This window comes from Capsicum annuum, chromosome 12, assembly GCF_002878395.1.
Source record: "Capsicum annuum cultivar UCD-10X-F1 chromosome 12, UCD10Xv1.1, whole genome shotgun sequence".
Lineage (NCBI taxonomy): Eukaryota > Viridiplantae > Streptophyta > Magnoliopsida > Solanales > Solanaceae > Capsicum > Capsicum annuum.
The window spans coordinates 199,889,200-199,911,670 of NC_061122.1; positions in this window are offsets into that span (position 1 = coordinate 199,889,200).

The following is a 22,471-nucleotide window of genomic DNA, read 5'->3' on the forward strand; positions in this document are numbered from 1 at the left end:
ATTCAGTTAGATAGTATTGTTAATGAGTTTCCCGATATTTTCTCAGAAGATCTCCTAGGGGTCCCACTTGATAGAGAAATAGAATTCGAGATTGATCTACTTCCCGATACTCAGCCTATTTCCATTCCTCCATACCGTATGGCTCTCACAAAACTTAAAGAGTTGAAGGAGCAACTCAAAGATCTCTTAGACAAAGGCTTTATCAGACCCAGTGTTTCCCCGTGGGGTGCACCTGTTCTATTCGTGCATAAGAAAGATAGTACATTGCGTATGTGCATTGACTACCGTCAACTCAACAAGGTAACTATCAAGAACAAGTACCCTCTTCCTAGAATCGATGATTTATTTGATCAGCTATAGGGTGCAAGTTATTTCTCAAAGATAGACCTTAGATTCCGCTATCATCTAAAGTGAGAGAGTGTGATATTCCAAAGACAACCTTTCAAACCCGTTATGGTCACTTTGAGTTTCTTGTCATGTCTTTTGGGTTAACCAATGCTCCAACAGCCTTCATGGACCTTATGAATCGAGTGTTCAAGCAATATCTTGATATATTTGTCATTGTATTCATAAACAATATTCTTGTGTATTCCTAAAGAGAGGATGATCATGCTAACCATCTTAGGATTGTCTTGCAAACTCTTAGAGATCATCAATTATTCACTAAATTTAGCAAGTGTGAATTTTGGCTAAGGTCAGTTGCTTTTCTGGGTTACATTGTTTTCGCCGAAGTCATTAGAGTCGATCCCCAAAAGACAGAAGCTGTAAAGAATTGGCCTAGACCTACCTCCCCATCTGACATTAGGAGTTTCTTGCATCTAGCTAGTTACTACCGTCGTTTTGTTTAGGGCTTCTCTTCCATTGCTCTCCCATGACCCGGTTGACCCAAAAGAAAGCTAAGTTCCAGTGGACAGATGCCTGTGAGAAGAATTTTCAGGAGTTGAAGACTCGACTCACTTTATCCCTAGTGTTAACTTTAATCGATGGTACTGATGGTTTTGTGGTGTATTGTGACACTTATAGAGTTGGTTTGGGTTGTGTGTTGATGCAGAGGGGTAAAGTTATAGCTTATGCCTCTAGACAGTTAAAGCCTCATGAGAAGAATTACTTGAAGCCTCATGAGAAAAATTACCCAACTCATGATCTTGAATTAGTAGCTGTAGTTTTTGCTTTGAAAATCTGGAGACATTATTTGTATGGTGTTCATGTTGATGTGTTTACTGATCACAAAAGCCTGCAGTATGTGTTTACTCAGAGAGAGTTGAATCTTAGGCAAAGAAGATGGTTAGAGTTGCTAAAAGACTATGATATGAGTGTGTTGTATCACCCGAGCAAGGCCAATATTGTGGCAGATGCTCTTAGCAGGTTGTCTATGAGTAGTGTAGCTCATGTAGAGAATGATAAAAAAAAATTGGCTCATGATATACATCGTTTGGCTAGGTTGGGTGTTAGATTGCTTGATTCTGCTGAAGTGAGTATGTTAGTTCAGAGTAGTTTCGAGTCCTCTTTGGTCTCAGAGGTAAAAAAAAAAGCAAGACAGGGATCCTAGTTTGGTCAGACTGAAGGAGTCAGTTAAGGACCAAAGGGTAGAGGTTTTCTCCCAAGGGGGAGATGGTGTGTTGAGATTGTAGGGTAGATTGTGTGTTCCCGATATTGATGATCTAAGGTAGAGAATTATGGCTGAACTGCATGGCGCACGATATTCTATTCATCCGGTGCTACCAAGATGTACTGCAATTTATAGGAAATCTATTGGTGGAACGGTATGAAGAAATACATAGCAGGATTTGTGGCAAAGTGTTCTACTTATCAACAGGTTAAGGTAGAGCACCAAAGGCCCGGTGGTGTAATACAAGAGTTTAGCATTCCTACTTGGAAGTGGGAAAAAGTGAATATGGATTTCGTAATTGGTTTGCCTCCTTTTCGTTATAATCATAATTTGATTGAGATTTTGTAGACCGATTGACTAAATCAGCTTATTTTTTTCCAGTGAATTCGTCTTATATAGCTGAGGATTATGCTAGATTGTATATCCATGAGTTAGTAAGATTGCATGGAGTTCATTTGTCTATCATCTCAGTTAGGGGTACTCAATTTACTTCATAGTTTTAGAGAGCCTTTCAGAAGGGTCTTGGTACCCAAGTTTATTTGAGTTCCACTTTTCATTCGTAGACTGATGGTCAGGCTGAGAGGACTATTCAGACTTTGGAGGACATGTTTAGGGCATGTGCACTTGATTTCAAAAGTAGTTGGGATGGGCACTTGCCATAAATCGAATTTGCGTATAACAATAGTTTTCATGCTAGTATTCAGATGGCCCCGTTCGAAGCTTTGTATGGGAGAAGATATAGATCTCCTATAGTTTAGTTTAAAGTAGGAGAAGCAACTGTGATTGTGCCTGATGCTGTGTTCGAGGCTATGGAAAAAGTTAAGTTGATTTGAGAAAGATTGAAAACCGCTCAAAGTCGTTAGAAGTCGTATGCAGCTGTAAGAAGAAAAGATCTTGAGTTTAATGTTAATAATTTGGTGTACTTGAAGGTTTCACCCATGAAAGGGGTGAAGAGATTTGGGAAGAAGGGAAAGCTTAGTCCCCGTTATGTTGGTCCATACAAGATTCTGAGCCGTGTTGGGAAAGTAGCATATGAAGTGGAGTTACCTGCGGAGTTGTCTAGCATTCATCCGGTATTCCATGTTTCTATGCTTAAGAAGTATATTGGTGATTCTATCGTGGTTGATTCTTCCGAAAGCTTAGATATTCAGGATAGCCTTTCATTTGAGGAGATTCCGATTGAGATTTTGGATTTTCAGATCCGTAGGCTAAGGAACAAAGAAGTTTCTTTGGTTAAAGTGCTTTGGCGAAATCAATCTGTTGAGGGTGCTACTTGGGAAGCGGAAGCTGATATGTGAGCCAAGTACCCTCACCTCTTTTCTGTGAGTTCGGAGCGAGTAGAAGGTTTCATTCTTTCTTAATTCTGCCCCTTCTTATTAAAGATTCAGCTGTGTGTCTACATCCATCACGAATTCATGCATTTTGTATAGTATCCGAAGGTATAGAGTGAATTAAGTCCTTTGAGTGAGTCGTTCCAGCTATAAATCCTCATTTTTTTCTTGTTCTTGGCTAATATGGCAACATTCAGGGACGAATGTTTCCAAGGGGGAGATATTATAATACCCCTAGAACTCTAACCAATAGTGCCACCATGACTCAAGCTCATGAGAAATAAATTATAGTGCTTTGGTTGTTTTCTGATCAAGGGTGATGTGTATTAAGACCTCAAAGATGTCCTAGCGATTAGGTGAGTCAAAACATCCCTTACCGATTGAATTCTTGAGAAGGATTTTGACATAGTCAACTTCAAATGAGCATATCTCTTGTTACACTAAGAAATTTTGAGCTCATGATCCACCAACAGATAGATAATTGAATTATCTTTCCAACGGTACCAATTTCACCCAAATCTGGTATCGGAGCAAAAAGTTATGCCTATTTTACTCCAGCGTGTCATCCTGGAAACTGTATGACGATATTTTGTGACAACTTGTCACAAAATGTCACCACCTTAAGCAGAAAGTCACAAATTCCAACATTTTGTGATGACTAGTCACAAGTTTGACGGCTTGTCACAAGTCTGACGGCTTGTCACAAAATGTCGTCAACCTTAAGTAGAAAGTAATAAATTTCACCCTTTTGTGACGACATTTAGTGACTACTTGTGACAAGTCTGACGACTTTTCACAAATGTCTCAGCTATTTTTTTCAGTAATTAAAGGGCGTTTTTGCAAGGGTATTTTTGTCTTTTCCTATCTTTTGGAGGCCCCTATATATATGAGAATCCCCATCCAAATCCTAATTTCTTCATTTTCGATTCCAATTTCCTTAAGAAAATATATCTAGGTTTCATTCAAGAACATTAATCTTCCAAAAATCATCCATAAATCTTTAAGATTTCTTCAAGAACCAAGTTCCTCATAGTGTGGGCTTCAAGAATCATTTATTACAAGTGAGGATAGAGTCTCAAGCACTGGAATTCATCCAATTTCAAAGATTAAGGTATGTGGGGTTTTGAACAAGAGCAATCCTTTCGTTCTTGTGCCCAAAGCTTTGATTTCTATTATGAATTTATATGATTTTGCAAGTGGGTTTATACCCAAATTACGTCATCATGAGACTATGAGAATATAAATTGTTCAAGCTTTGTTATACATGATTATTTTACTATTCCCAAGTCATGACTTGATATTTAATATTGTGAATTTCATATTTCTACCATGAGTTAATATTTTAAGTGCTTTCAAGATATGTGTCAAGCTTTAAACTTCCTTATGACAAATTAGATTATTGAGTATATTGATTCATGAGATTGAGTTGTTACAATGAGTCTTGATATTTCCTCAAAGTTATTGATGTTGCAATGATTTAATGAATTGATACATTTTGATATTGAGAAAGATTGATTTGATTTGAGTTGCTTTAGGAATCCTCAAATTGATAATGATTTGATAAATGAGAAAGACATTTGATTTGATCTTCATGATAGACCCTTGTGATGTTTGTGGTGGATTTTCTAACGCATTCGGAGCTTGTGTCTGGGAGTAGTATTTAGCATCGAGCCGAAAATGTGGTATTTCCCCCGAAACTACATGCCACCATAGGATTGGTATTGATATTTGTAGGCCAGAGGCTGAGTATGAGATTGTGATCACTAAATTAAGGTTGTACTCCCTGGCTAGAGTACGACGCTCCCGTCAATGTGGGGTTCTCTCCTTAGGAGGGTAAAACGTTGGACTCCATGTAGCTTACATGGTTTATGTCAGTTATAAGAACCTCCCATATCCATAAGAGTTGAGTTTCTTGAATTATCGAGTCACTCCGAGTATTGAGGTGAAGAGTTGAGTTATTTATAATGATTTATGAGGTTTTTATCATATGATTTATTTACTATGAGATCATGAAAAGTATGTTTCAATCTAAATCAAGCCAAGTGAACCATCATTGTACATATGCATATTTTAATGAAATTGATGATGATATTTACATTGTTGGATGCACCCCCACATACTCAATACATTTCAAAGTGCTGACTCGCATATTTTTTGTATGGGCTATATTTTCTCATAATGTAGGTTCAAGTACTCAGCCGCAGCCACGTTAGCAATATTCGAGTGCCTCACTATGTTTTCTCAATGCTGAGTCCTCATGGTTTGAGGACCGTGTCTATATTTTTATGATATTATTTTGTTGTTATGGCTTTCAGTACTGTTGAGTTAGTTAGGGGTTTGTCCCAAAGGCTCCTTGATTTTGATGTATAGAGGCTTTGTCAGACTATAGGGATGGTATATATAGACATTCAATATATATTTTGGTTGTGCAGTTTAGTATTCTCTAGTATCTCTCTTGAACCCGATGTGATATAGCTCTTTATTATGCATGACTATTGTTGAATTGAGTTCGTTGAGGTAGTGTCTGGCTCCGAGGGTTAGCTTGGGGCTACGTGTCTCTCTAAGCACCGTGTGACATCTCAGGATAGAAATTTTGGGGCGTTACAAGAAGGGCTAGCGTAACCCCAGGTATATTGGTCCATTTAAGATTCTTTGGACTTTTGGTGATATGGATTTTGAGTTGGATTTTCCCCCTGATCTATTTACTGTTCATCCAGTTTTTCATGTTTTTATGCTTCATCGCTATATTCTAGATGAGTGTCATATTATTCATTGAGAATCAGTTCAGCTAGATGAGCGATTGTCGTTTGTTGAGGAGCTGATCTCCATTTTGGTTAGGGATGTTAGGATATTGCGCTCTAGAGTTATCCTTATGGTTAAGGTCCAGTGGCGACATCGACCTATAGATGAAGCTACTTGGGAGGTCGAGTCTGATATGCATAGTTTTTATCCCCAGCTCTTTGTTGATTTAGGTATATCTTTTACCCTAGTTTGAGGATGAACTAGATTTTCAATAGTGGGTGATGTAAGGAACTAAAAATTTGATGAAATATGTGAAATTTATGATTTTATATGATTTGACTATTTTACCCCTCCCCGTACCTGGATTATGGTATTTCTGGGGTGTGGGAGTGATTGACATAATTTTCGATGCATTTTGGTATCATTTATGCAATATTGTGGTTTTTGATGGCTTCGAGAGCCTTTTTTTTATTTAATGCAAAACTATCTTTTGATCCATGCGATGGATGGCCAAACGAACTACACCAGTAGCTCCGGAATATTGATTTTAGGCTATGTAGACCTTTAGTTTAGGTCCCGGTGCACCCAAGCTCATTTTGACCTATTGATCGAAAAGTTGAAAAATTGAAAAATGGGTGTGGGACCCATATTTGGTCGAAACGGCCTCGGATAGAAAATCTAACTTCGCCAGCAGATCCAAAATGTTGATTTTAGGGCGTTAGCATGTTTGGTATGATGTTACGACTTTTAAATCTCATTTTGACCCTCAGTTTGGAAAATCATGATTTTGAGTTTCAGGGGTCAACTTTGTGAAAACAATATTTTTTAAAAATATGATATCTCCATTATGTCCGGAACGTCAAATTTTTTATGATTACATAGTTCATTTGTGTAACGCCCCGAATCTAGTACCCAAAATGCTACACGATGCTCATAACCCCGAAGGACCACAAACTAACCCATGACTGATATATGTACCTGAACACTGCAAAATATACTGTATAATGCAGAAATAAAGGCTGAAAGGCCATAAGGTTCAAAACTGTAACATAACTGATAAAATATAACATCTGGATGGGGTATGAAATACCCAAAACAACTGAAATAAACTGTCTGAACATGGTAGTCTGAAAGCCTCTAATTGTCTGAATAAGGGGTTGATGGGACATATCCCCAACTAACTCCATCTACATAAATCTAACTAAGATAATGAAATAACTAATAATATCATCCTCGAATGATGAGGATTCACTGCTAAATCTGGCGGCTACTGCTGCTCTGGAGCTCGTGCTTCTGAACCTATGGTATAAAACACCATAGCACAAATGCGTCAGTACGATTGAATATACTGGTATGCATGTGAGGTAGGCTGAATGCAAAGGGTACATATGCATGAACTAAACTAACTGACTATATAACATAAACGTGAGAATGCATGTATGAATACATAATAACTGTAAATGAGTTCGTGATAACATGATTACTGAACCTGAGTACTGATAGCATGAGATATTGATAACTGTATAACTGAATAGCCGATACTGAACGACTGTATCTGACAGTCTAGGTTCTGATGGAACTATCTGAGTTCCGTACTATTCTGAGTTGACTGTATTTGACAGTCCTGAATGCTGTAGAACTATTTGAGTTCATTACTGAAACTGAGACTAAGACTGTGGGAAGTAGTCATCTAACCGATATGCCCCAAATAACACATTATAGCTGAGTTGGGGTTCAATCTGTAACCCCAATTGAAAGGGTGTCAATACCGTGCCACTGGTAAGGACAAACTGTGAGTGACCCTCATCTGACAGTGTCCCCAAAATAAAATGGTGGGACCCTCATCTGACAGTGTTTATCCACCTCATCAACCCTCATCTGGTAGTGTTGATGTCTCAACCTATGCTGACTACATAGTTCTGGAACGCAAGGATGACTTCTAAGACTTACACCCTCATCTGACAGTGTGTGTTTCCATCCTTGGGTTCACTTGGTGCTAATTCCTACTCCTATCTGAATAGACACTGAACATGATTAATCAAACTGGACTACACTGAATTCATGGAGTTTCGTTAGCTGACGGAATACTATTGAGATTACTAAATTACTGAGATTTCCAGAGTCACATGACCGACTGAGTTCTATGGATCATGTCTTGACTGAGGATATCGTGAAACATGTCCATGACTCTAGGCACACAACTATATTTTTTGGGTACAAGTACCCCCAGGACTCGATAGAAGGAAATTTACAAAGCATGACTTTCTTGAATACATAACCAACATCAACAATACAAAATCCATTGGCTAAGGCATTTCATCAAACACTTGACATACATAACTTGTTCATGAATAGGGATTTCATATTATCATACTAGTATTACACTTTTCTTTCACATAGACATTTAATCAAACATATGGGGAGCATGCTTTGGTTATACAATTATCAACACATCTAATAATCATGGATACAAAAACCAACTTGTAAATTGAAGGGTTTATCATGAATATCGCGTAAATCATCACATATTAAAATCAATTCTTGTAAATAAATAGTCTATAACATGGAACAAAACCAACCAACAACATGAATCAACACATGACATAAATTGAAAAATCTTGAATTTTGAAAAGAGATTCTTGAGCTTCATGGGTGAAAGAGACCCATGAATCAACACATGACATACCTTAGAATGTAACTCCGTAAAGATCCTTGGAGAGATTCTTGATCCTTACCCTTGAATTTTTAAGATTAGGGTTTCTTAGATTTGAGAGTGTATAAAGAAATTTGGGAAAATAGAGTGAATAATGATATCCTTAGGTTATGCAGGGTTAAATTTCGTATTTAAGGCTGAACTAAAATCATGGAAAAAGACCCATTGAACCCTGGATGCGTCTTTTAAATTTTGTAAAAAATTTCCCGACCTAGACCCCTGGCGCGACGCGGTGCTATTACATTGTGTCACTGGAATTCAACAATTGAGAAATTGAACGATGGCGCGAGGTGTGGTCATCGTGGAGCTTCACTGAATTTTGACAATTGTGATTTGGGAGCACTTCGCGACGTAGTGAAATTGCAGAGTCTTACTGGAAATTGAAAAATGTCATTTTGTCTTATGGCGCGATGCGCCACTGACTGAGATGATGGTGTTTTACGACTGAAACTTTAAATCGTCATAACTTCTCACTCGGTTGTCGGATTCAGGCAAACTTGGTATCGATGGAAATCTTATTGAATTTTACACACAACAAAAGGTGAAAATCTTAAAAATTCCGCATGGAATAAAAAGCATTCAATTTAGAAGCTAATAATTGATATTCTTGGGACGACTTCGGGGTATTACAGTTTGCATGTATCGAACTCTAAACGAATTCCGGGCACCCCGTCGAAGTCCGATCGACCAAAAAAACTGTTATTGCAGAAAATTCACCTATTTTTTTTTACCCATTTTGTTCATTTTCATCTTGCCTATTGGTAGTTAAATCCTAAAATAATGTGGAAGCTTAAAATTAAAGTTTGTGAGAGCTTGGGAAGCTAGATTAACACCCATTTCTTGGTTTTATTACGGATTTAAGGTTAGAATTGACCCTTTTATTAGTAATTTCTTGAGTAATTTCTGAAAACTCCAAAAATCTTAGGGCTTGATTTTAAATCCCAATTTTCACTTGAATAATATTTTTACCTTATAATTACTAGTTTTTCATCAATTTAACCCTCAAAACAACTCCAATTCTTATTTTTAACCCAAATTTCAAAGATTTTACCCGGTAAAACTTAAATTTTATTTTTTTTAATTTGAACCTCATTTTTACTCGATTTGACTTAGATTTCCAACCATAGATTCCTAGTAATATGCAAAATACTTTTTTGAAGTAAAAGTTCAATTTTGCCCTTCTTTTTTGAAAATCCATTTCGGGGTCCGTTTTGACCCCGAATCAAAAGTAGTCAATATGGGCGCCGTTGATTTTATTTTGATGCGTAGATTCTATATTTCATGTTTTTAGTAGAGTTCAAGATTATTCGTGAAATGTAAGGTAATTGGTTCGAAGTGTAGCGGACTGATTTCGGCTTTTGAGGTAGGTTGTGGCTTAACTCTTTTCGACTGGACTGGGTAGTAAATGATGATAAAAAATGCATGTTAAGGGTGGGAACTAGTCATTAAAAATGGCTATTTATGTGTTGTTCTTGTGTGGGGCCTATATGTGATGTAATTTATCAAAATTAAGTTATTATGTGATATGTGTGACCGTATGGGGTCCTATATGATATTAATAGCCTTGAATACATGCGAATAATGATATTTTGTTGTTAATATGCTTAATATGGTACCATTGGTATATTTTGATTATAGTCATACTTTATTTGGTATATGAGACATGTGGAAATTCATAAATAAAACTAAAATAATGAGTAAATATTGACTCACATGATTGTGGAAATATATCATTGTGGATGGTTGTGAAAATACTCATTGTGATTAGTTATTAGCATTAAATTTTCATATCATACTCATTTTTGAAACATTGGTACCACCTTGGCAACATTTGAGAAACACTGGGAACATCTTTTTAAAACCCTCCCCGAGGGATATATCGGGGAAGAGATATTATAATACCTTATAAAACACTTTCCGAGGGATGTGCTGAAAAGGATATATGAGATATGTTGATTATATACGATTTGATGAATCCCTCATGGGTCATAAGTGTACATTGAGATTATGCAACGATTTCGGAGGTTGTGTGACGACCTCGTGCATCATCATCATCACGATCACATACATTGCACTTACTTTATTGTGTTATGTTGTGCTGTATTACCATATTGAATTGTCATCTATGTATTTATTGTATCTTATTTTACTTGTATTTGATGATCCTGTATATGCATGTTTCCCCTTGTTCTTCTTATATGTGATATAATATGTACTTTTGTTCTATCTTGATCTGATGTTGTAATATTTGTGAGATATATTAGAAAATTTAGTGCAAACAGTTTGGGCTACCATTGTGGGACATTTTCTAATTGCAGGTGACGTGCTCTTAGTGTATATTTTGTATGCTTTATTTACTACTTTGCTTGGTCGGCCTATGATACCTACTGAGTACAAGTGGATCGTACTCATGCCTACTGCGACCATTTGGTGTAGGTTATAGCTTGAGTGCACCTCAACTTGCTTGACTCGGGCGATTGTTGGAGCTTCCAAGGTAGCAGTTGGACATTTATGCGTTTGAAGTTCTCCTCCACATTTCTATAGTAGTTATGTCTTTATTAGTATTCAAAGACATATATTATTTTTTTGTGGTTATTTTTCTAATGTATCTGTCTTCTGGATTGTATTAGTAGTTCTTACACTATTGACACCTGGTTTTGGGCATGATTGATATTTTGGATAAGTTTTTGCCGCATTGTTATGATTACTTATATGGTTCGGCTTCGTTCTAGAAGCCTTAACTTGGGATATTTCCATTATTATTGTTTTTTCTTCATTTTTTGTATCGGTTTGGGTGATAGGCTTACTTATCAAGGTACGCCACGACAAGTGACATCATGACCTTCATTTTTGGACCGTGACAGTGATATTTTATTATTTAAAATTAAATAATTTTATCTATTGTAGATAGGGGTGTACATAGATCACGTTGGTTCATTTTTTCATTAAAATATAACCAAACTAATAATGTCGGTTTTCTAAATCTATAAATCAAATCAAACCAATATACAATCGGTTTTTATTTTGGTTTTAGTCATTTTTTTTTGTTTTTCGGTTTTTTTGGCTTTTTTACAATTATAATGTGATTGAAGAAAAAATTAAATATTTTCACTAAAAAGATTTAAAAAAATGGTCATAGAGTAGTTCCAATAAAAATTAAGTTGACAAATTACTAAGACGTGTAAACTACTATCTCTCAAAGTAATATTATGTGGATACCCGATTGTTCAATTTCTAAGTCACTAGTCATAGTAGCTTGTATGAAAGTTCCCTTCACATAAAATGTGAGCATACAAAAGAATGAAGAATTGGAGACAACTTAGTAAAAGCTTAATAACATAATTCCATAAGAGAAAAGAGAAAGAAGAGAAACAACCAAAATTACAACTTGATGAATGAGGAGAATAAGAAAAGTAAGATGAGGAAATAATGAGAACTCTCTGAAAACTTGGAAAGTAAAATGTAAAGTGAAGCAATTGAAGAGTTTTAGTTTTTTATATTAAAATTGGGCTTTGTGTTAATTTATTACTAATGGACAAATATTATAATTAAAGGCCAAGAATATATATCTATTTTTTGAATATAAAAAAAGTAATAAAAGTAATTAGAAAGTAGATTATAAGTAATATTTTTTTACGTATAAGAAATTAAAATTATATATGTATTTATGTCTGTTCAGTTTGATTTTATTTTTGCTAATACTAAATCAAACCAATAATAATCGATTTTTTTCCAACATCAAACCAATCAAACCAAACCATAAGTCGGTCTTTTCCTCGGTTTGGTTTGATTCAGTGGTTCGGTTTGACTTAATGGTTCAGTTCGTACACCCCTAATTGTGGAGTTCTTTAGTGAAGTATAAAAGGTTTAACTCACTTTTCAAAGATCCTCCATATTTTAATATAATAATGTAAACACAAAAATATATTTTAATGTAAGCACACATATATTTTACCACTAGAAATTTCAAGTGGTTGATCGATCATCACTTTTGCATTTGTCATGCAGTACCTCTTTCCTCTTGATGTGTGATATTTGTGGTACAATTATTTTTCTCTTTTCTTCTATATACAAAATCTTTCCTTATTTTTAAAGTCAAATTTTTATAAAATCATTGATTACATTCTTATTACGTACTTAAAACTTTTAAAACTTTGATACTTCTTAAATTTTTCTTATTCAAACGTTTTTATATTCATTTCTAGATTTTTCAAATTTTCTTAAAACCAAATTTTGTTGATTTAGAATTCTTAAACTATTGGAAAAGGTGTAGACTTTTCAAATATTCTTAAAATCAAATTTAGTTGATTAGAATTCTTAAACTAATGAAAAAAGTATTAGTTGGAAAAAGGAACTATTATTTTTTTCATCTATATTTAGAATCTTTTCTTATTTTTAAAGTCAAATCTTTATAAAATCATCGATTACATTCTAATTACACTTTTGGGCGAATCAAACTTCCCATCTAACCACTTATACCCATATTAACTAACTTCTTAGTCTAAATTTTAATAATTATATTTCATAGATTTTAATCACTGATTAAATGTTTTTAAGATATGGGTAAAACTAACAGATTTTGTTACTACTACATTTATGTTTAGAGATGAAAAAGGAAAGATGAGTGATTCACTTTCTTTATTCTCTCCAACAAATCTTTTTCAATTTTTTTTGTTTCTTCCTTTTCCATATGGACTGTTATAACTTACCTTTTAATTTTTGAAATACAAAAATAGAATTCAAACTAAAATTCTTTTTATTTCTTCGTATGACTTCTAAATTTAAAATATGATTTCAATGTATTTATTCACGAAAATTAGTTATGAATAGAAATACAAAAAGTAAAATTGATACAAATGAAAATTGGCTCTAAATTTAACATTCAAATACAAATACAAACGCTTACAACTCATATCTTCGAGAAAAATATGAATTGACACAAATTCAAAAGTATAAAATGAATATAAATTTAGATTAATGTATGAATGTATACAGATTAAAAATGTATGTGAAAGAAATATAGCAAAACAAATACAAAAATACAAACGCACTGATAAAAATATACAAACAAATTTACTTTATGACTAAATATAATTTATACAAAATACCTTTGAGTTATAAACAAACACATGATAGTTGTAACCTATAAGTAATGCACAAATATGAACCAACATATTTTATACAAATCAAAACTGATTATACAACTTATATGTGTATTTTGTATATGTATATATCAATACATGATAACTGTCTAATTGTATATGACCGTTCTTTGTAGATAAATATATATAAAAAACTTGACATGGTATACATACTTGTGTGTTAGTATATAAAAAAAAAGATCTATAGACATACATATATCTATTGTATATATATTCACACAAATATATGTTTGGGTATATCGGAAATAGCTTCTCTACTTCTTCGGAGGTAGCGGTATGGTATGCGTACATCTTACCCTCTCCAGACTCCACTTTGTGGGAATACACTGGGTTTTTTATTATTGTTGTATATGTTTGGGTATATAGAAAATACTTTTGAGTCATTAACAACATCGTTGCTCCCCTCTTTGGAGTGACAATCCTTAAATTATTTTTTCTTTTTCTTTAGTTTATACAAAATATCAATAACAAATTATATAAATTGAGATATAACTAATGTCTAGTAGAAAAACAAATATAGTTTATACATACCAACTTAAAAAAAATATACAATTTAGTTATATACAAACATGTGATAGTTGTATACCTATATGTAATGTATAATATGTGAACCAACATATTTTATACAATACAAAAATAGATTATGCAACTTACATTTATATTTTATATGTGTACGTATGTATGTATATATATATATATATATATATACCCCTTACAATTTTGATCATTTTATTTTTTACCTTCTCGTGTTGGTAATATCGATTTTTGACTTGAATTGTGTTTAGGAATGTTAAAGGGGTGTTTGGGGAGAGTTTTGGAAGGGGTTCGGGGTTATTTTGGGACCCCTAGGAAGTGAGGGTCTACGATATCACCGTGTCACGGAGGTTATCCTCCATGATAACAACATGGAATGAAGGATAATCTCCGTGATAATTATGTGCCACGTCAAGGTGTAAAATTCATCCAGTTTTGTTTTTATTAGTTAGGGGTGAGGGTCTTTTGGTCTGTTCATCCTTTTCATGACTTATAAACATAAAATTGACCTTTTTTTTATTCAGTTAAAAAGATCAAACACTCTTATACTCTTCTCTAACACCTAAATCAAGAAAGCTTAGGGGTTTCATAGAAAATTCATCATCCGGGCTCCAAACTTCAAATTTACTTCAAATTCTTGTGTATTTTAGAATGTTTCTCTTACCTAAAATTTAATTTTACATTGTGACATGAATTGAATAGTTTTTCATGTGATTTAAGTTGTGGGTTTTGAAATTGGTTTAAGGGATTTTGGTTGATATTGATTGAATTACTTGTCCCATGTTTTGAATTGATTATTCATGCATTAAATTAATATTTTTGGGTTTGAATTGATATATTATTTAAATGGTTGGAATGTAAAACATGAATTTCCCCAAATTGGATGAATTTTGGCTTAAAATTGCATGACTCAACCCGATTTATGAATTTTATTTAAATTAAGAAAAATTGCATGGTTTAACTTATTTTTGAACTCAATGCATTGTATTAATGGATAGACGAATATAAAAATAGATTTGGATGTCTTTGGTGACCATGATTTGGATTTTAATAGAACTTGGGAGTCCCATTTGATTGTGTGAATTGGTTTGGCAAGTTTAAATTATCTTGCAAACATATTGGTATGATGATACCAAGTGGTTAATGCCTTAATGAATGACTCCCAGATTAATAGTTGAATTGTATGTAAATTTTTGTAATTTAGATTAAAGAGGGTTGTGTAGCTCACCGTAAAGGTGTAAGTCTCGGAGAAAGAATACTAGAAACTATATTTGTCAGAGTTGGGGGTCTAAATGATCGTGTGCATGACACACTTTGATATATATATATATATATATATATATATATATATATGGGACAACTATTGCCCATGGTGGCTTTAGATTTTCTTTGAATTTTTCTCTGTTCGTGCGGCTAACATGCACTGATCCCTTTCAGCAGGGGAAGCTGAATCCATATAGCCTATGGGTGCCTTTAGGATGGATAGAGCTACACAGTCTAGGTTAATAGTTTTAAAACTCTTATGTTCATGACCCTTTACTCTATCCCCGACATCGTATATATGTAAATATAAATATGTGCATGTGGTTTTAAGTGATGTTGGACATGTCATTATGTTATCACTTTTCCTGAGTTACATGTTAGTGCTTATCTTACTGACCGTCCTAGGATGCTCATCCTTTCATGATGTAGAGTCCAAAGACACTTCTATTGCTTCTGTGCTGCGTTAGGTAGTTGAGCACATTCGTTGAGTCATTGTGAAGTGGTGAGCATCCATCCTTCGGAAGGCCTTATCATTTCCTTATCCTTTCATTATTGATTCAATATCTTTTTGGATTCCTTTTGGTCTTAGTCGGGGGCATATTCTTACTTATTTGTATTTATAATTTTAGAGGTTATTATGGACAAATGTGGGTTGGTTGGTTGTTGTTGACTCTTAGTTTTATTGACTTATTCATTCATCTTTGTGTTACTATTTATTTGTCTTCCTTATTATTTTGATTATTATTATTATGCTCATGAGGTTAGGTTAAGGGGGTGGTCTCCTATCTATGGTGGACTTGAGATACCCGTTATGATCAGGCCCTGATTTGGGTCATGACAAGGTTGGTATCAGAGCACAATTTAGTGTCGTTGGGTGTCCATAAATTCGTGTTGAGTAGAGTATTTTTTATGGGTGGATAGCGTTTCACACTTATAAGGAGGAAGCTATAAGGAATTTAGGAATGTTTCCCACTCTTGTGTTCTATTTCGATCTATAGAGTCTAGTGTTATGAAACTTCTCTAACTTCTGGCTTCCTTGCATTTTAGATCATGCCTTCCCGAAGATTTGACGTTCGTAAAAACTCTTCTGGGAACTCTGTCCTAACTGAGGATAACATGGAGGTGACTTCTCCTATGTATGGAGTGCAAACCTGGTCTAGGGTCCCTACTCTTGATTGTGCTACTCCACGTAGAGTTCCACCTACCCTCACTAGTCCACCCCGGGCTTCTCGGTGTGGTGATGCTTGTTTTGCGGAGAAAATATGATTATTGTGTTTTTACGAATTCAAATACTTTTGAAAAAGTTTTCAAACTCGAGTTTCTGAAAATAGAGTTGTCATTTAATTTAATTAGCGAAATCATGAAAACCTTTGAAAATTACTTGAAGGTTCAAAACAGAAAAATCCTTTAAGTTTGGAAATTTTGAGTAAGTGGTTCTTATTATAATACTCTTGGAAGGTTGTTAAGGCACCAAGAGTATCCTCTAACTTCTGGTTATCCGAGCTATTTGAAAAACACTTTTTGACTAACTTTAAAAAGGGATTTGTTTTTAGATTTAGAGAAGAAATAGATTAAGGAAAAACTATTTTGAGGTTCTATGCAAAACCAGTTTTTTTGACGAGTTAATAGGGAATTGAACTAAGTTTTGAAAAGAGATAACAAATAGCTTGCAAAGGGTAAACTAAAAGACCTAGACCATTAGGCCCAAATCCCTCAAATAAACCTGATCTAATTGGGTGTTCGGCCCACAACCTGTCTTAATTTAACCATTTGGGCTTTTGGCCCACTTGCACCTGTTCTAAACTACTCATTTGGGCTTTGATCCATCTTCACCTGTCCTAAACTAGTTTTCGGACCTTGAAGGCCTAAAAATCTGCTTCACCTGTATTAAATAAAAACTTTGGCTTCGAGGCCCTAAAAATGAAAGAATAAATAAATAAATAAATAAAAATATAACAAGAACAAAATTCGAGACTTTTCAAGTCTCCTAGTGACTTCATTAATGGATTTTGACCCATCCCTTCTTTTTGCACCCATGTGCCATATAACCGACTTTTGGACTTAGTCTTTTAGGAGATGGGCCTCATTGACCCATTATGAAATGCAAAGGGAAGGAGTTCATTTAGACTCCAAGGCAGCTTCATGCAAAGAAAAGATGAAGGAGTTAAAATACGTTATAAATTAGCAACTAATCATGTTAAAAAAGTTTCATGATACCGTAAAAGATACTTACGCACAAATATAGAAGGGTCATTGATTCCTGAAATTTAAGAGAAAACATATATCAAATAAATAAATCCAAATTAATAGAAAGGATAAGGTGAAAAAAAGAAAATTCTCATGATTTCGAGCGACGAAGTTAAACAACCATCTATTAGGGCTACAAAAATTTTTTGTAAAATAAAGACATTGACTGGACACCTATAAAATTAGCAAGGGAAAATTAGGGTTATCAAATAAGAATACAAGAAAATCAAAGAACAATCAAATTTGTAAGCCAAGAAAATCTAATATTATAAGAGCTACTACCTCATATCTAAGTTTCAACAAGGTTCAGTTTTTACCAATTGGAGAAGAATAGGGGGAGAAAGGATGATTTGAATAAACTGACTACTAATCAAACATTATCAACCAAGGAATGATTTAGTAGCAGTTTCAATCCACTCAAAAGGATAAACAGACTCAAGACAAGTTTTGATATTTATATTGCCAATACAATGAGTGAAAGGACTACAACATATTGTATCTGAGTCGACACAACAACATATGAACTAATGACCCTAAACTACAACAATCGACATCAAATTAGAACGTTAAGATTACAATAAGCAAACTAATCAAAGAAAAACAAATACACAGTTATGAGAAACTAAACTTGAAACAATGAGAATAATGAGTTAAATTTTAATCCCATCGAGAAATTAAAATTGAAATCAAGAGCTAATAAGTGAAAATAAGGGAGTAATAAAGCAAGCATTTAAATAATCAAGCAAAAGATGGGAAAGAGAAGAAAAGGATCCACGTACATGAAACAATATTCAAAAATAGAAATTTGAGGCTACAAAAGATTCAAAATGTATTTTTTACGACAGCTAGGCTACAAGAACATTAAACACATTCACACCAGAACATCAAAGCTAGCATTACAATGCCAAGAGAATGTTAACACATCAGTTGTAATTTTCATCAAAATAAAGGACCTATATAAGGTATCCTTCGTTCCTTCTTAAAATTTGTTGTCAATAGGAACTTAAGGAACATCTTTACTTGATCACAAAAATTTGAAGGAGAGAACATGAGACAAGGAAAGGAACGAGCGAATCACTAGCAACGTTGAACTAAGACAATAAATAGAAATTAAAATAACAAATAGTCAGCTAGATACTAGCAAATCAGACCATAATGTCAAGTATAAAAATAATATGCTGATAGCTAACAAACTGATATTGCAATGATTTTAAAGGCAAAACTAAACACAAATTAAGAGAGTAAAGCATTGATCTTATGGCCGAACCAATGAATCGAAAGGAAAACTATATATTAGATATTCATCAAATAAAATTAACACTGAAACAATGGTCTAAATTTGCAATGCAAATTATTGAATCAAGATAGTTAACTCAATTGATTAAAGAAAAATAGAATGTTCACGACAGATGCTAAAAGAAAATCAATAATTAGCCAACAACATCATTATGATATAGTGAACTCAAAACGACAAAACCGAAGAATACGAAATAGATAATGGAGCAAAAATTATAGTATAAACATTGATCCAATAAAACAACGTAACAACAACCACTACAAGAAAATTCAATGGCCATTGAAGCCATCTACAACAAACATTCTCAGTATTACCACATTTACAATTTTAAAACTACAAAGAAGGCGATGAAGAAGAAAATCGATAACAAATTAAAAAGGAAAAATGTGTTTACCTTTTCCATGACAGTAAAACAGGACTCAAGCTTCACCAGAATCTACCACCACCAAAGAATTTTACTACTAATCAAAATTCTAGGCTCGAAAGATTCTTATAAGAATTCCAATCAAATTCTCGATTGGCCGAAAAATTTTCTCTACCAAAATTTGAAAAAAATTTATTCAAGGATTTTTTCTCAAAGATTTTTCACCTCTTAGACTTACCCATTTTTGCTCCAAAATGAGATTTTTATAGAAGGAAATTTAGGATGAAAATCCACTTCTAATTATGTGGGAAAAAAATGAAAACTAAGGGTAATTCAGGGAATTTTGATGGGGGAATTCAAATTCAAGCTGAAGATAAGGTTTCTAGCCAAAAATTTACACCAATTTAGATTTTTCTTGATGAAATTCAAAATTGGGAACATTGAAAAAAATAAATTTCTTCCCAACCAATCAAAATTGAGCACATATGTACCTTCACGATACAATTTTAATAATTTGAATCAATTTTTTTGTGGAATATTCCCTTGAATATCGCCCAGTTGCCACCTAGCAATTTTTAGAAGTTTCTTGGCCTTTCCTCGTACAAACTCGCGTGGGGGTCATGTGATAAGTATTGCGAGAGAGAAAAAAGTTGGGCTTGAGTTAGGTTTTGCCGAGTCAGGGTTGGGTTGGAGTTGAACAGTCAGTGTTGGTTTTTATTGTTGAAGTTGTATGCGTGGTTGTTTTGTCGTTGTTCTGTTGTGGTTGTACGCTGATGAAAAAACAACAAATGTGGGCCGGGTTGGGTCAACTTGTTATTTGGGTTGGTTGTAATTGTTGTTGTCATTTTGTGAATAAATGGTCATGGGGCGAGTTTAATTAAGGGGCTGAATTAGACTTGGGATTTTAGGAATATTTTTTGGGTTATTTAAAAATAACCCTAATTAGATTAGGGTTTAGCCTATTCTATTTAAATTTTGACCAAATTAAAAATTAATTGGTCAATAGCGTTGCAATTGCGGTCAATTTTATTTCAATTATGGACAAATTTAATAAATTGGCTAAATTAAATTAAAATTTGATACGAATAAATACCTCATTTTATTTTGGGCTTCTTGATTTATTAAAATCAAATAAGTATTTCTCCAAATAAACTATTTTTGAGAATAAATTATATTTAAATTCAGACTTTACCCATTTGAATTACTTTTCAAGATAACCTTCGATTAAACCTGTTTTTTCATAAATAATTATTTACGTAACAAAATCATACGATTTCATATATACAAATAGGAAAATATATAATCATTACTTAAAATGACAGAGTTAGCTAGATAAATATTTTGGAAAGAGTTTATTCAGATAAAATAAAGTTATTTAATTTACAATTGAAGAATCTCGAAATTAAACTTAGCCGTGGAAGTTAAAAATTAGGTGTCAACAATGCTTATGATCAACAGGCTCAGGGGGACATCTCTAATGCGGAGTTCCATCGGTCTATTCATTTGCTTACTCAGTTGGTGATATCTTAATCTCATCAGTCGAAGCATGTTGGTTTTGTTTCTTCTTCGTATGAGGTCACTCGGGTTGGCCAGTTTATGAAGTTTAATCCCCTAAACTTTACAAGATTTAAGGTAGAAGAGGATCCTAAAGGGTTTGTTGATGAGATGGAAAAGATTTAATAGTGATGCATGCTACTGATTCTAAAGGTGTAGAGTTTGTTACATATAAGCTAAAAGATATAGCTTATCAGTAGTTTGAGGAGTGGGAGTAGTTAAGGGGTGATGATGCAAAGCCAACATTATGGTATAAGTTTTGGGAGCCTTTATTGATCATTTCTTTCCTAGGGAGTTAAGAGAAGCTAAGGCTGAGTGAGTTTATGAATCTGAAGCAGGGTAGGATGAGTGTGAAAGGGTATGCCCTGAAGTTTCTGTAGTTGTATTATTATGCTCCCGAGCTAGTGTCTAACTAGAGATCTAAAATAAGAAAAAATTATTTTAGGGTTATCCCGTGACTTGGTATTAGAGTTTAAGGCTACAATGTTGAATAATTATATGGACATCTCCAGACTTGTAGTTTATATGCAACAGGTTGAGGATGAGAAGAAGAAATAAACAGAAATAGAGAGAGGCAGAATAAGAAGTTTAGATATTCAAAGCAGTGTGGGGCTCATCAGAATAGTAGTAAAGATGGTAGACAACGGACTAAGAAGAAGAATTAGCAAAATTCATATCCATATGCCAGTGCTTCTTATCCTAACCCTTTGGGTGATCATCGTTTTCGGGCTAGTAGTGGTCCTAAGGTACAGGGTGCCCAGTCTTAAGCTAGTGGAGCTCAGTCAGCCTCACCTTATCCCCCTTGTCATTTTATGGATAAATTCATCATGGTTATTATGAAGAAGGAATCAATGTTATAATTGTGGTCATCTTGGTCGTATGTGGTGAGATTGTCCTTCAGTTAGGGTTGCCACTAGAGCTAATAAAGTTTTGGTTGCCACATCATCAGTTCTTGCTCCAAAGGGTGCTACTTTTGGTACTAGCACTGGACGGAATCATCTATATGTACTTTCTACTTTCTAAGAATCTGAGGCATCTACGGATATTTTTAATGGTGTGTTACAACTCTTTTCCCATGATGTTTATTGTTTGCTTGATCCAGGTTCTACCCTTTCTTATGTGACCTTTTATGTGGCTGTGTATTTTCGTTTTGGTCCTTAGTATTTTTGACCTTTTTTTTGTTTCTACCTCAATGGGTGATTCTATAGTTGCTAGAAAAATCTATAGGGGTTGTATGGTGTCTATCTCCCATTAGGAGACATTGGTGGATTTGATCTAGTTGGATATGGTGGATTTTGACATTATCTTAGGAATGGATTGGTTTCATTTGTGATATACTTCTTTGGATTTTAGGACCCAAAAGTTCAGTTTTCACTTTCCAAATGAGCTAGTATTAGAATAGGAGGGGAGTTTCTTAGCTCCTAAAGAAAGGTTTATCTCTTATCTTAGAGCTCAGAAATTGATTTCCAAATGGCGTTTATATCATCTAGTTTGGGTTAAGGATTCTGACTCTGAAAGTCCTTTTCAATTTGTCTTTGTGGTTATTGAGTTTCCTAATATGTTGCCTGTGATCTTCTCAAAAATCCTCCTGATAGGTAAATAGACTTTGGGATTGATCTTCTGCCCGATACTCATCCTATTTCTATGCCTCCTTA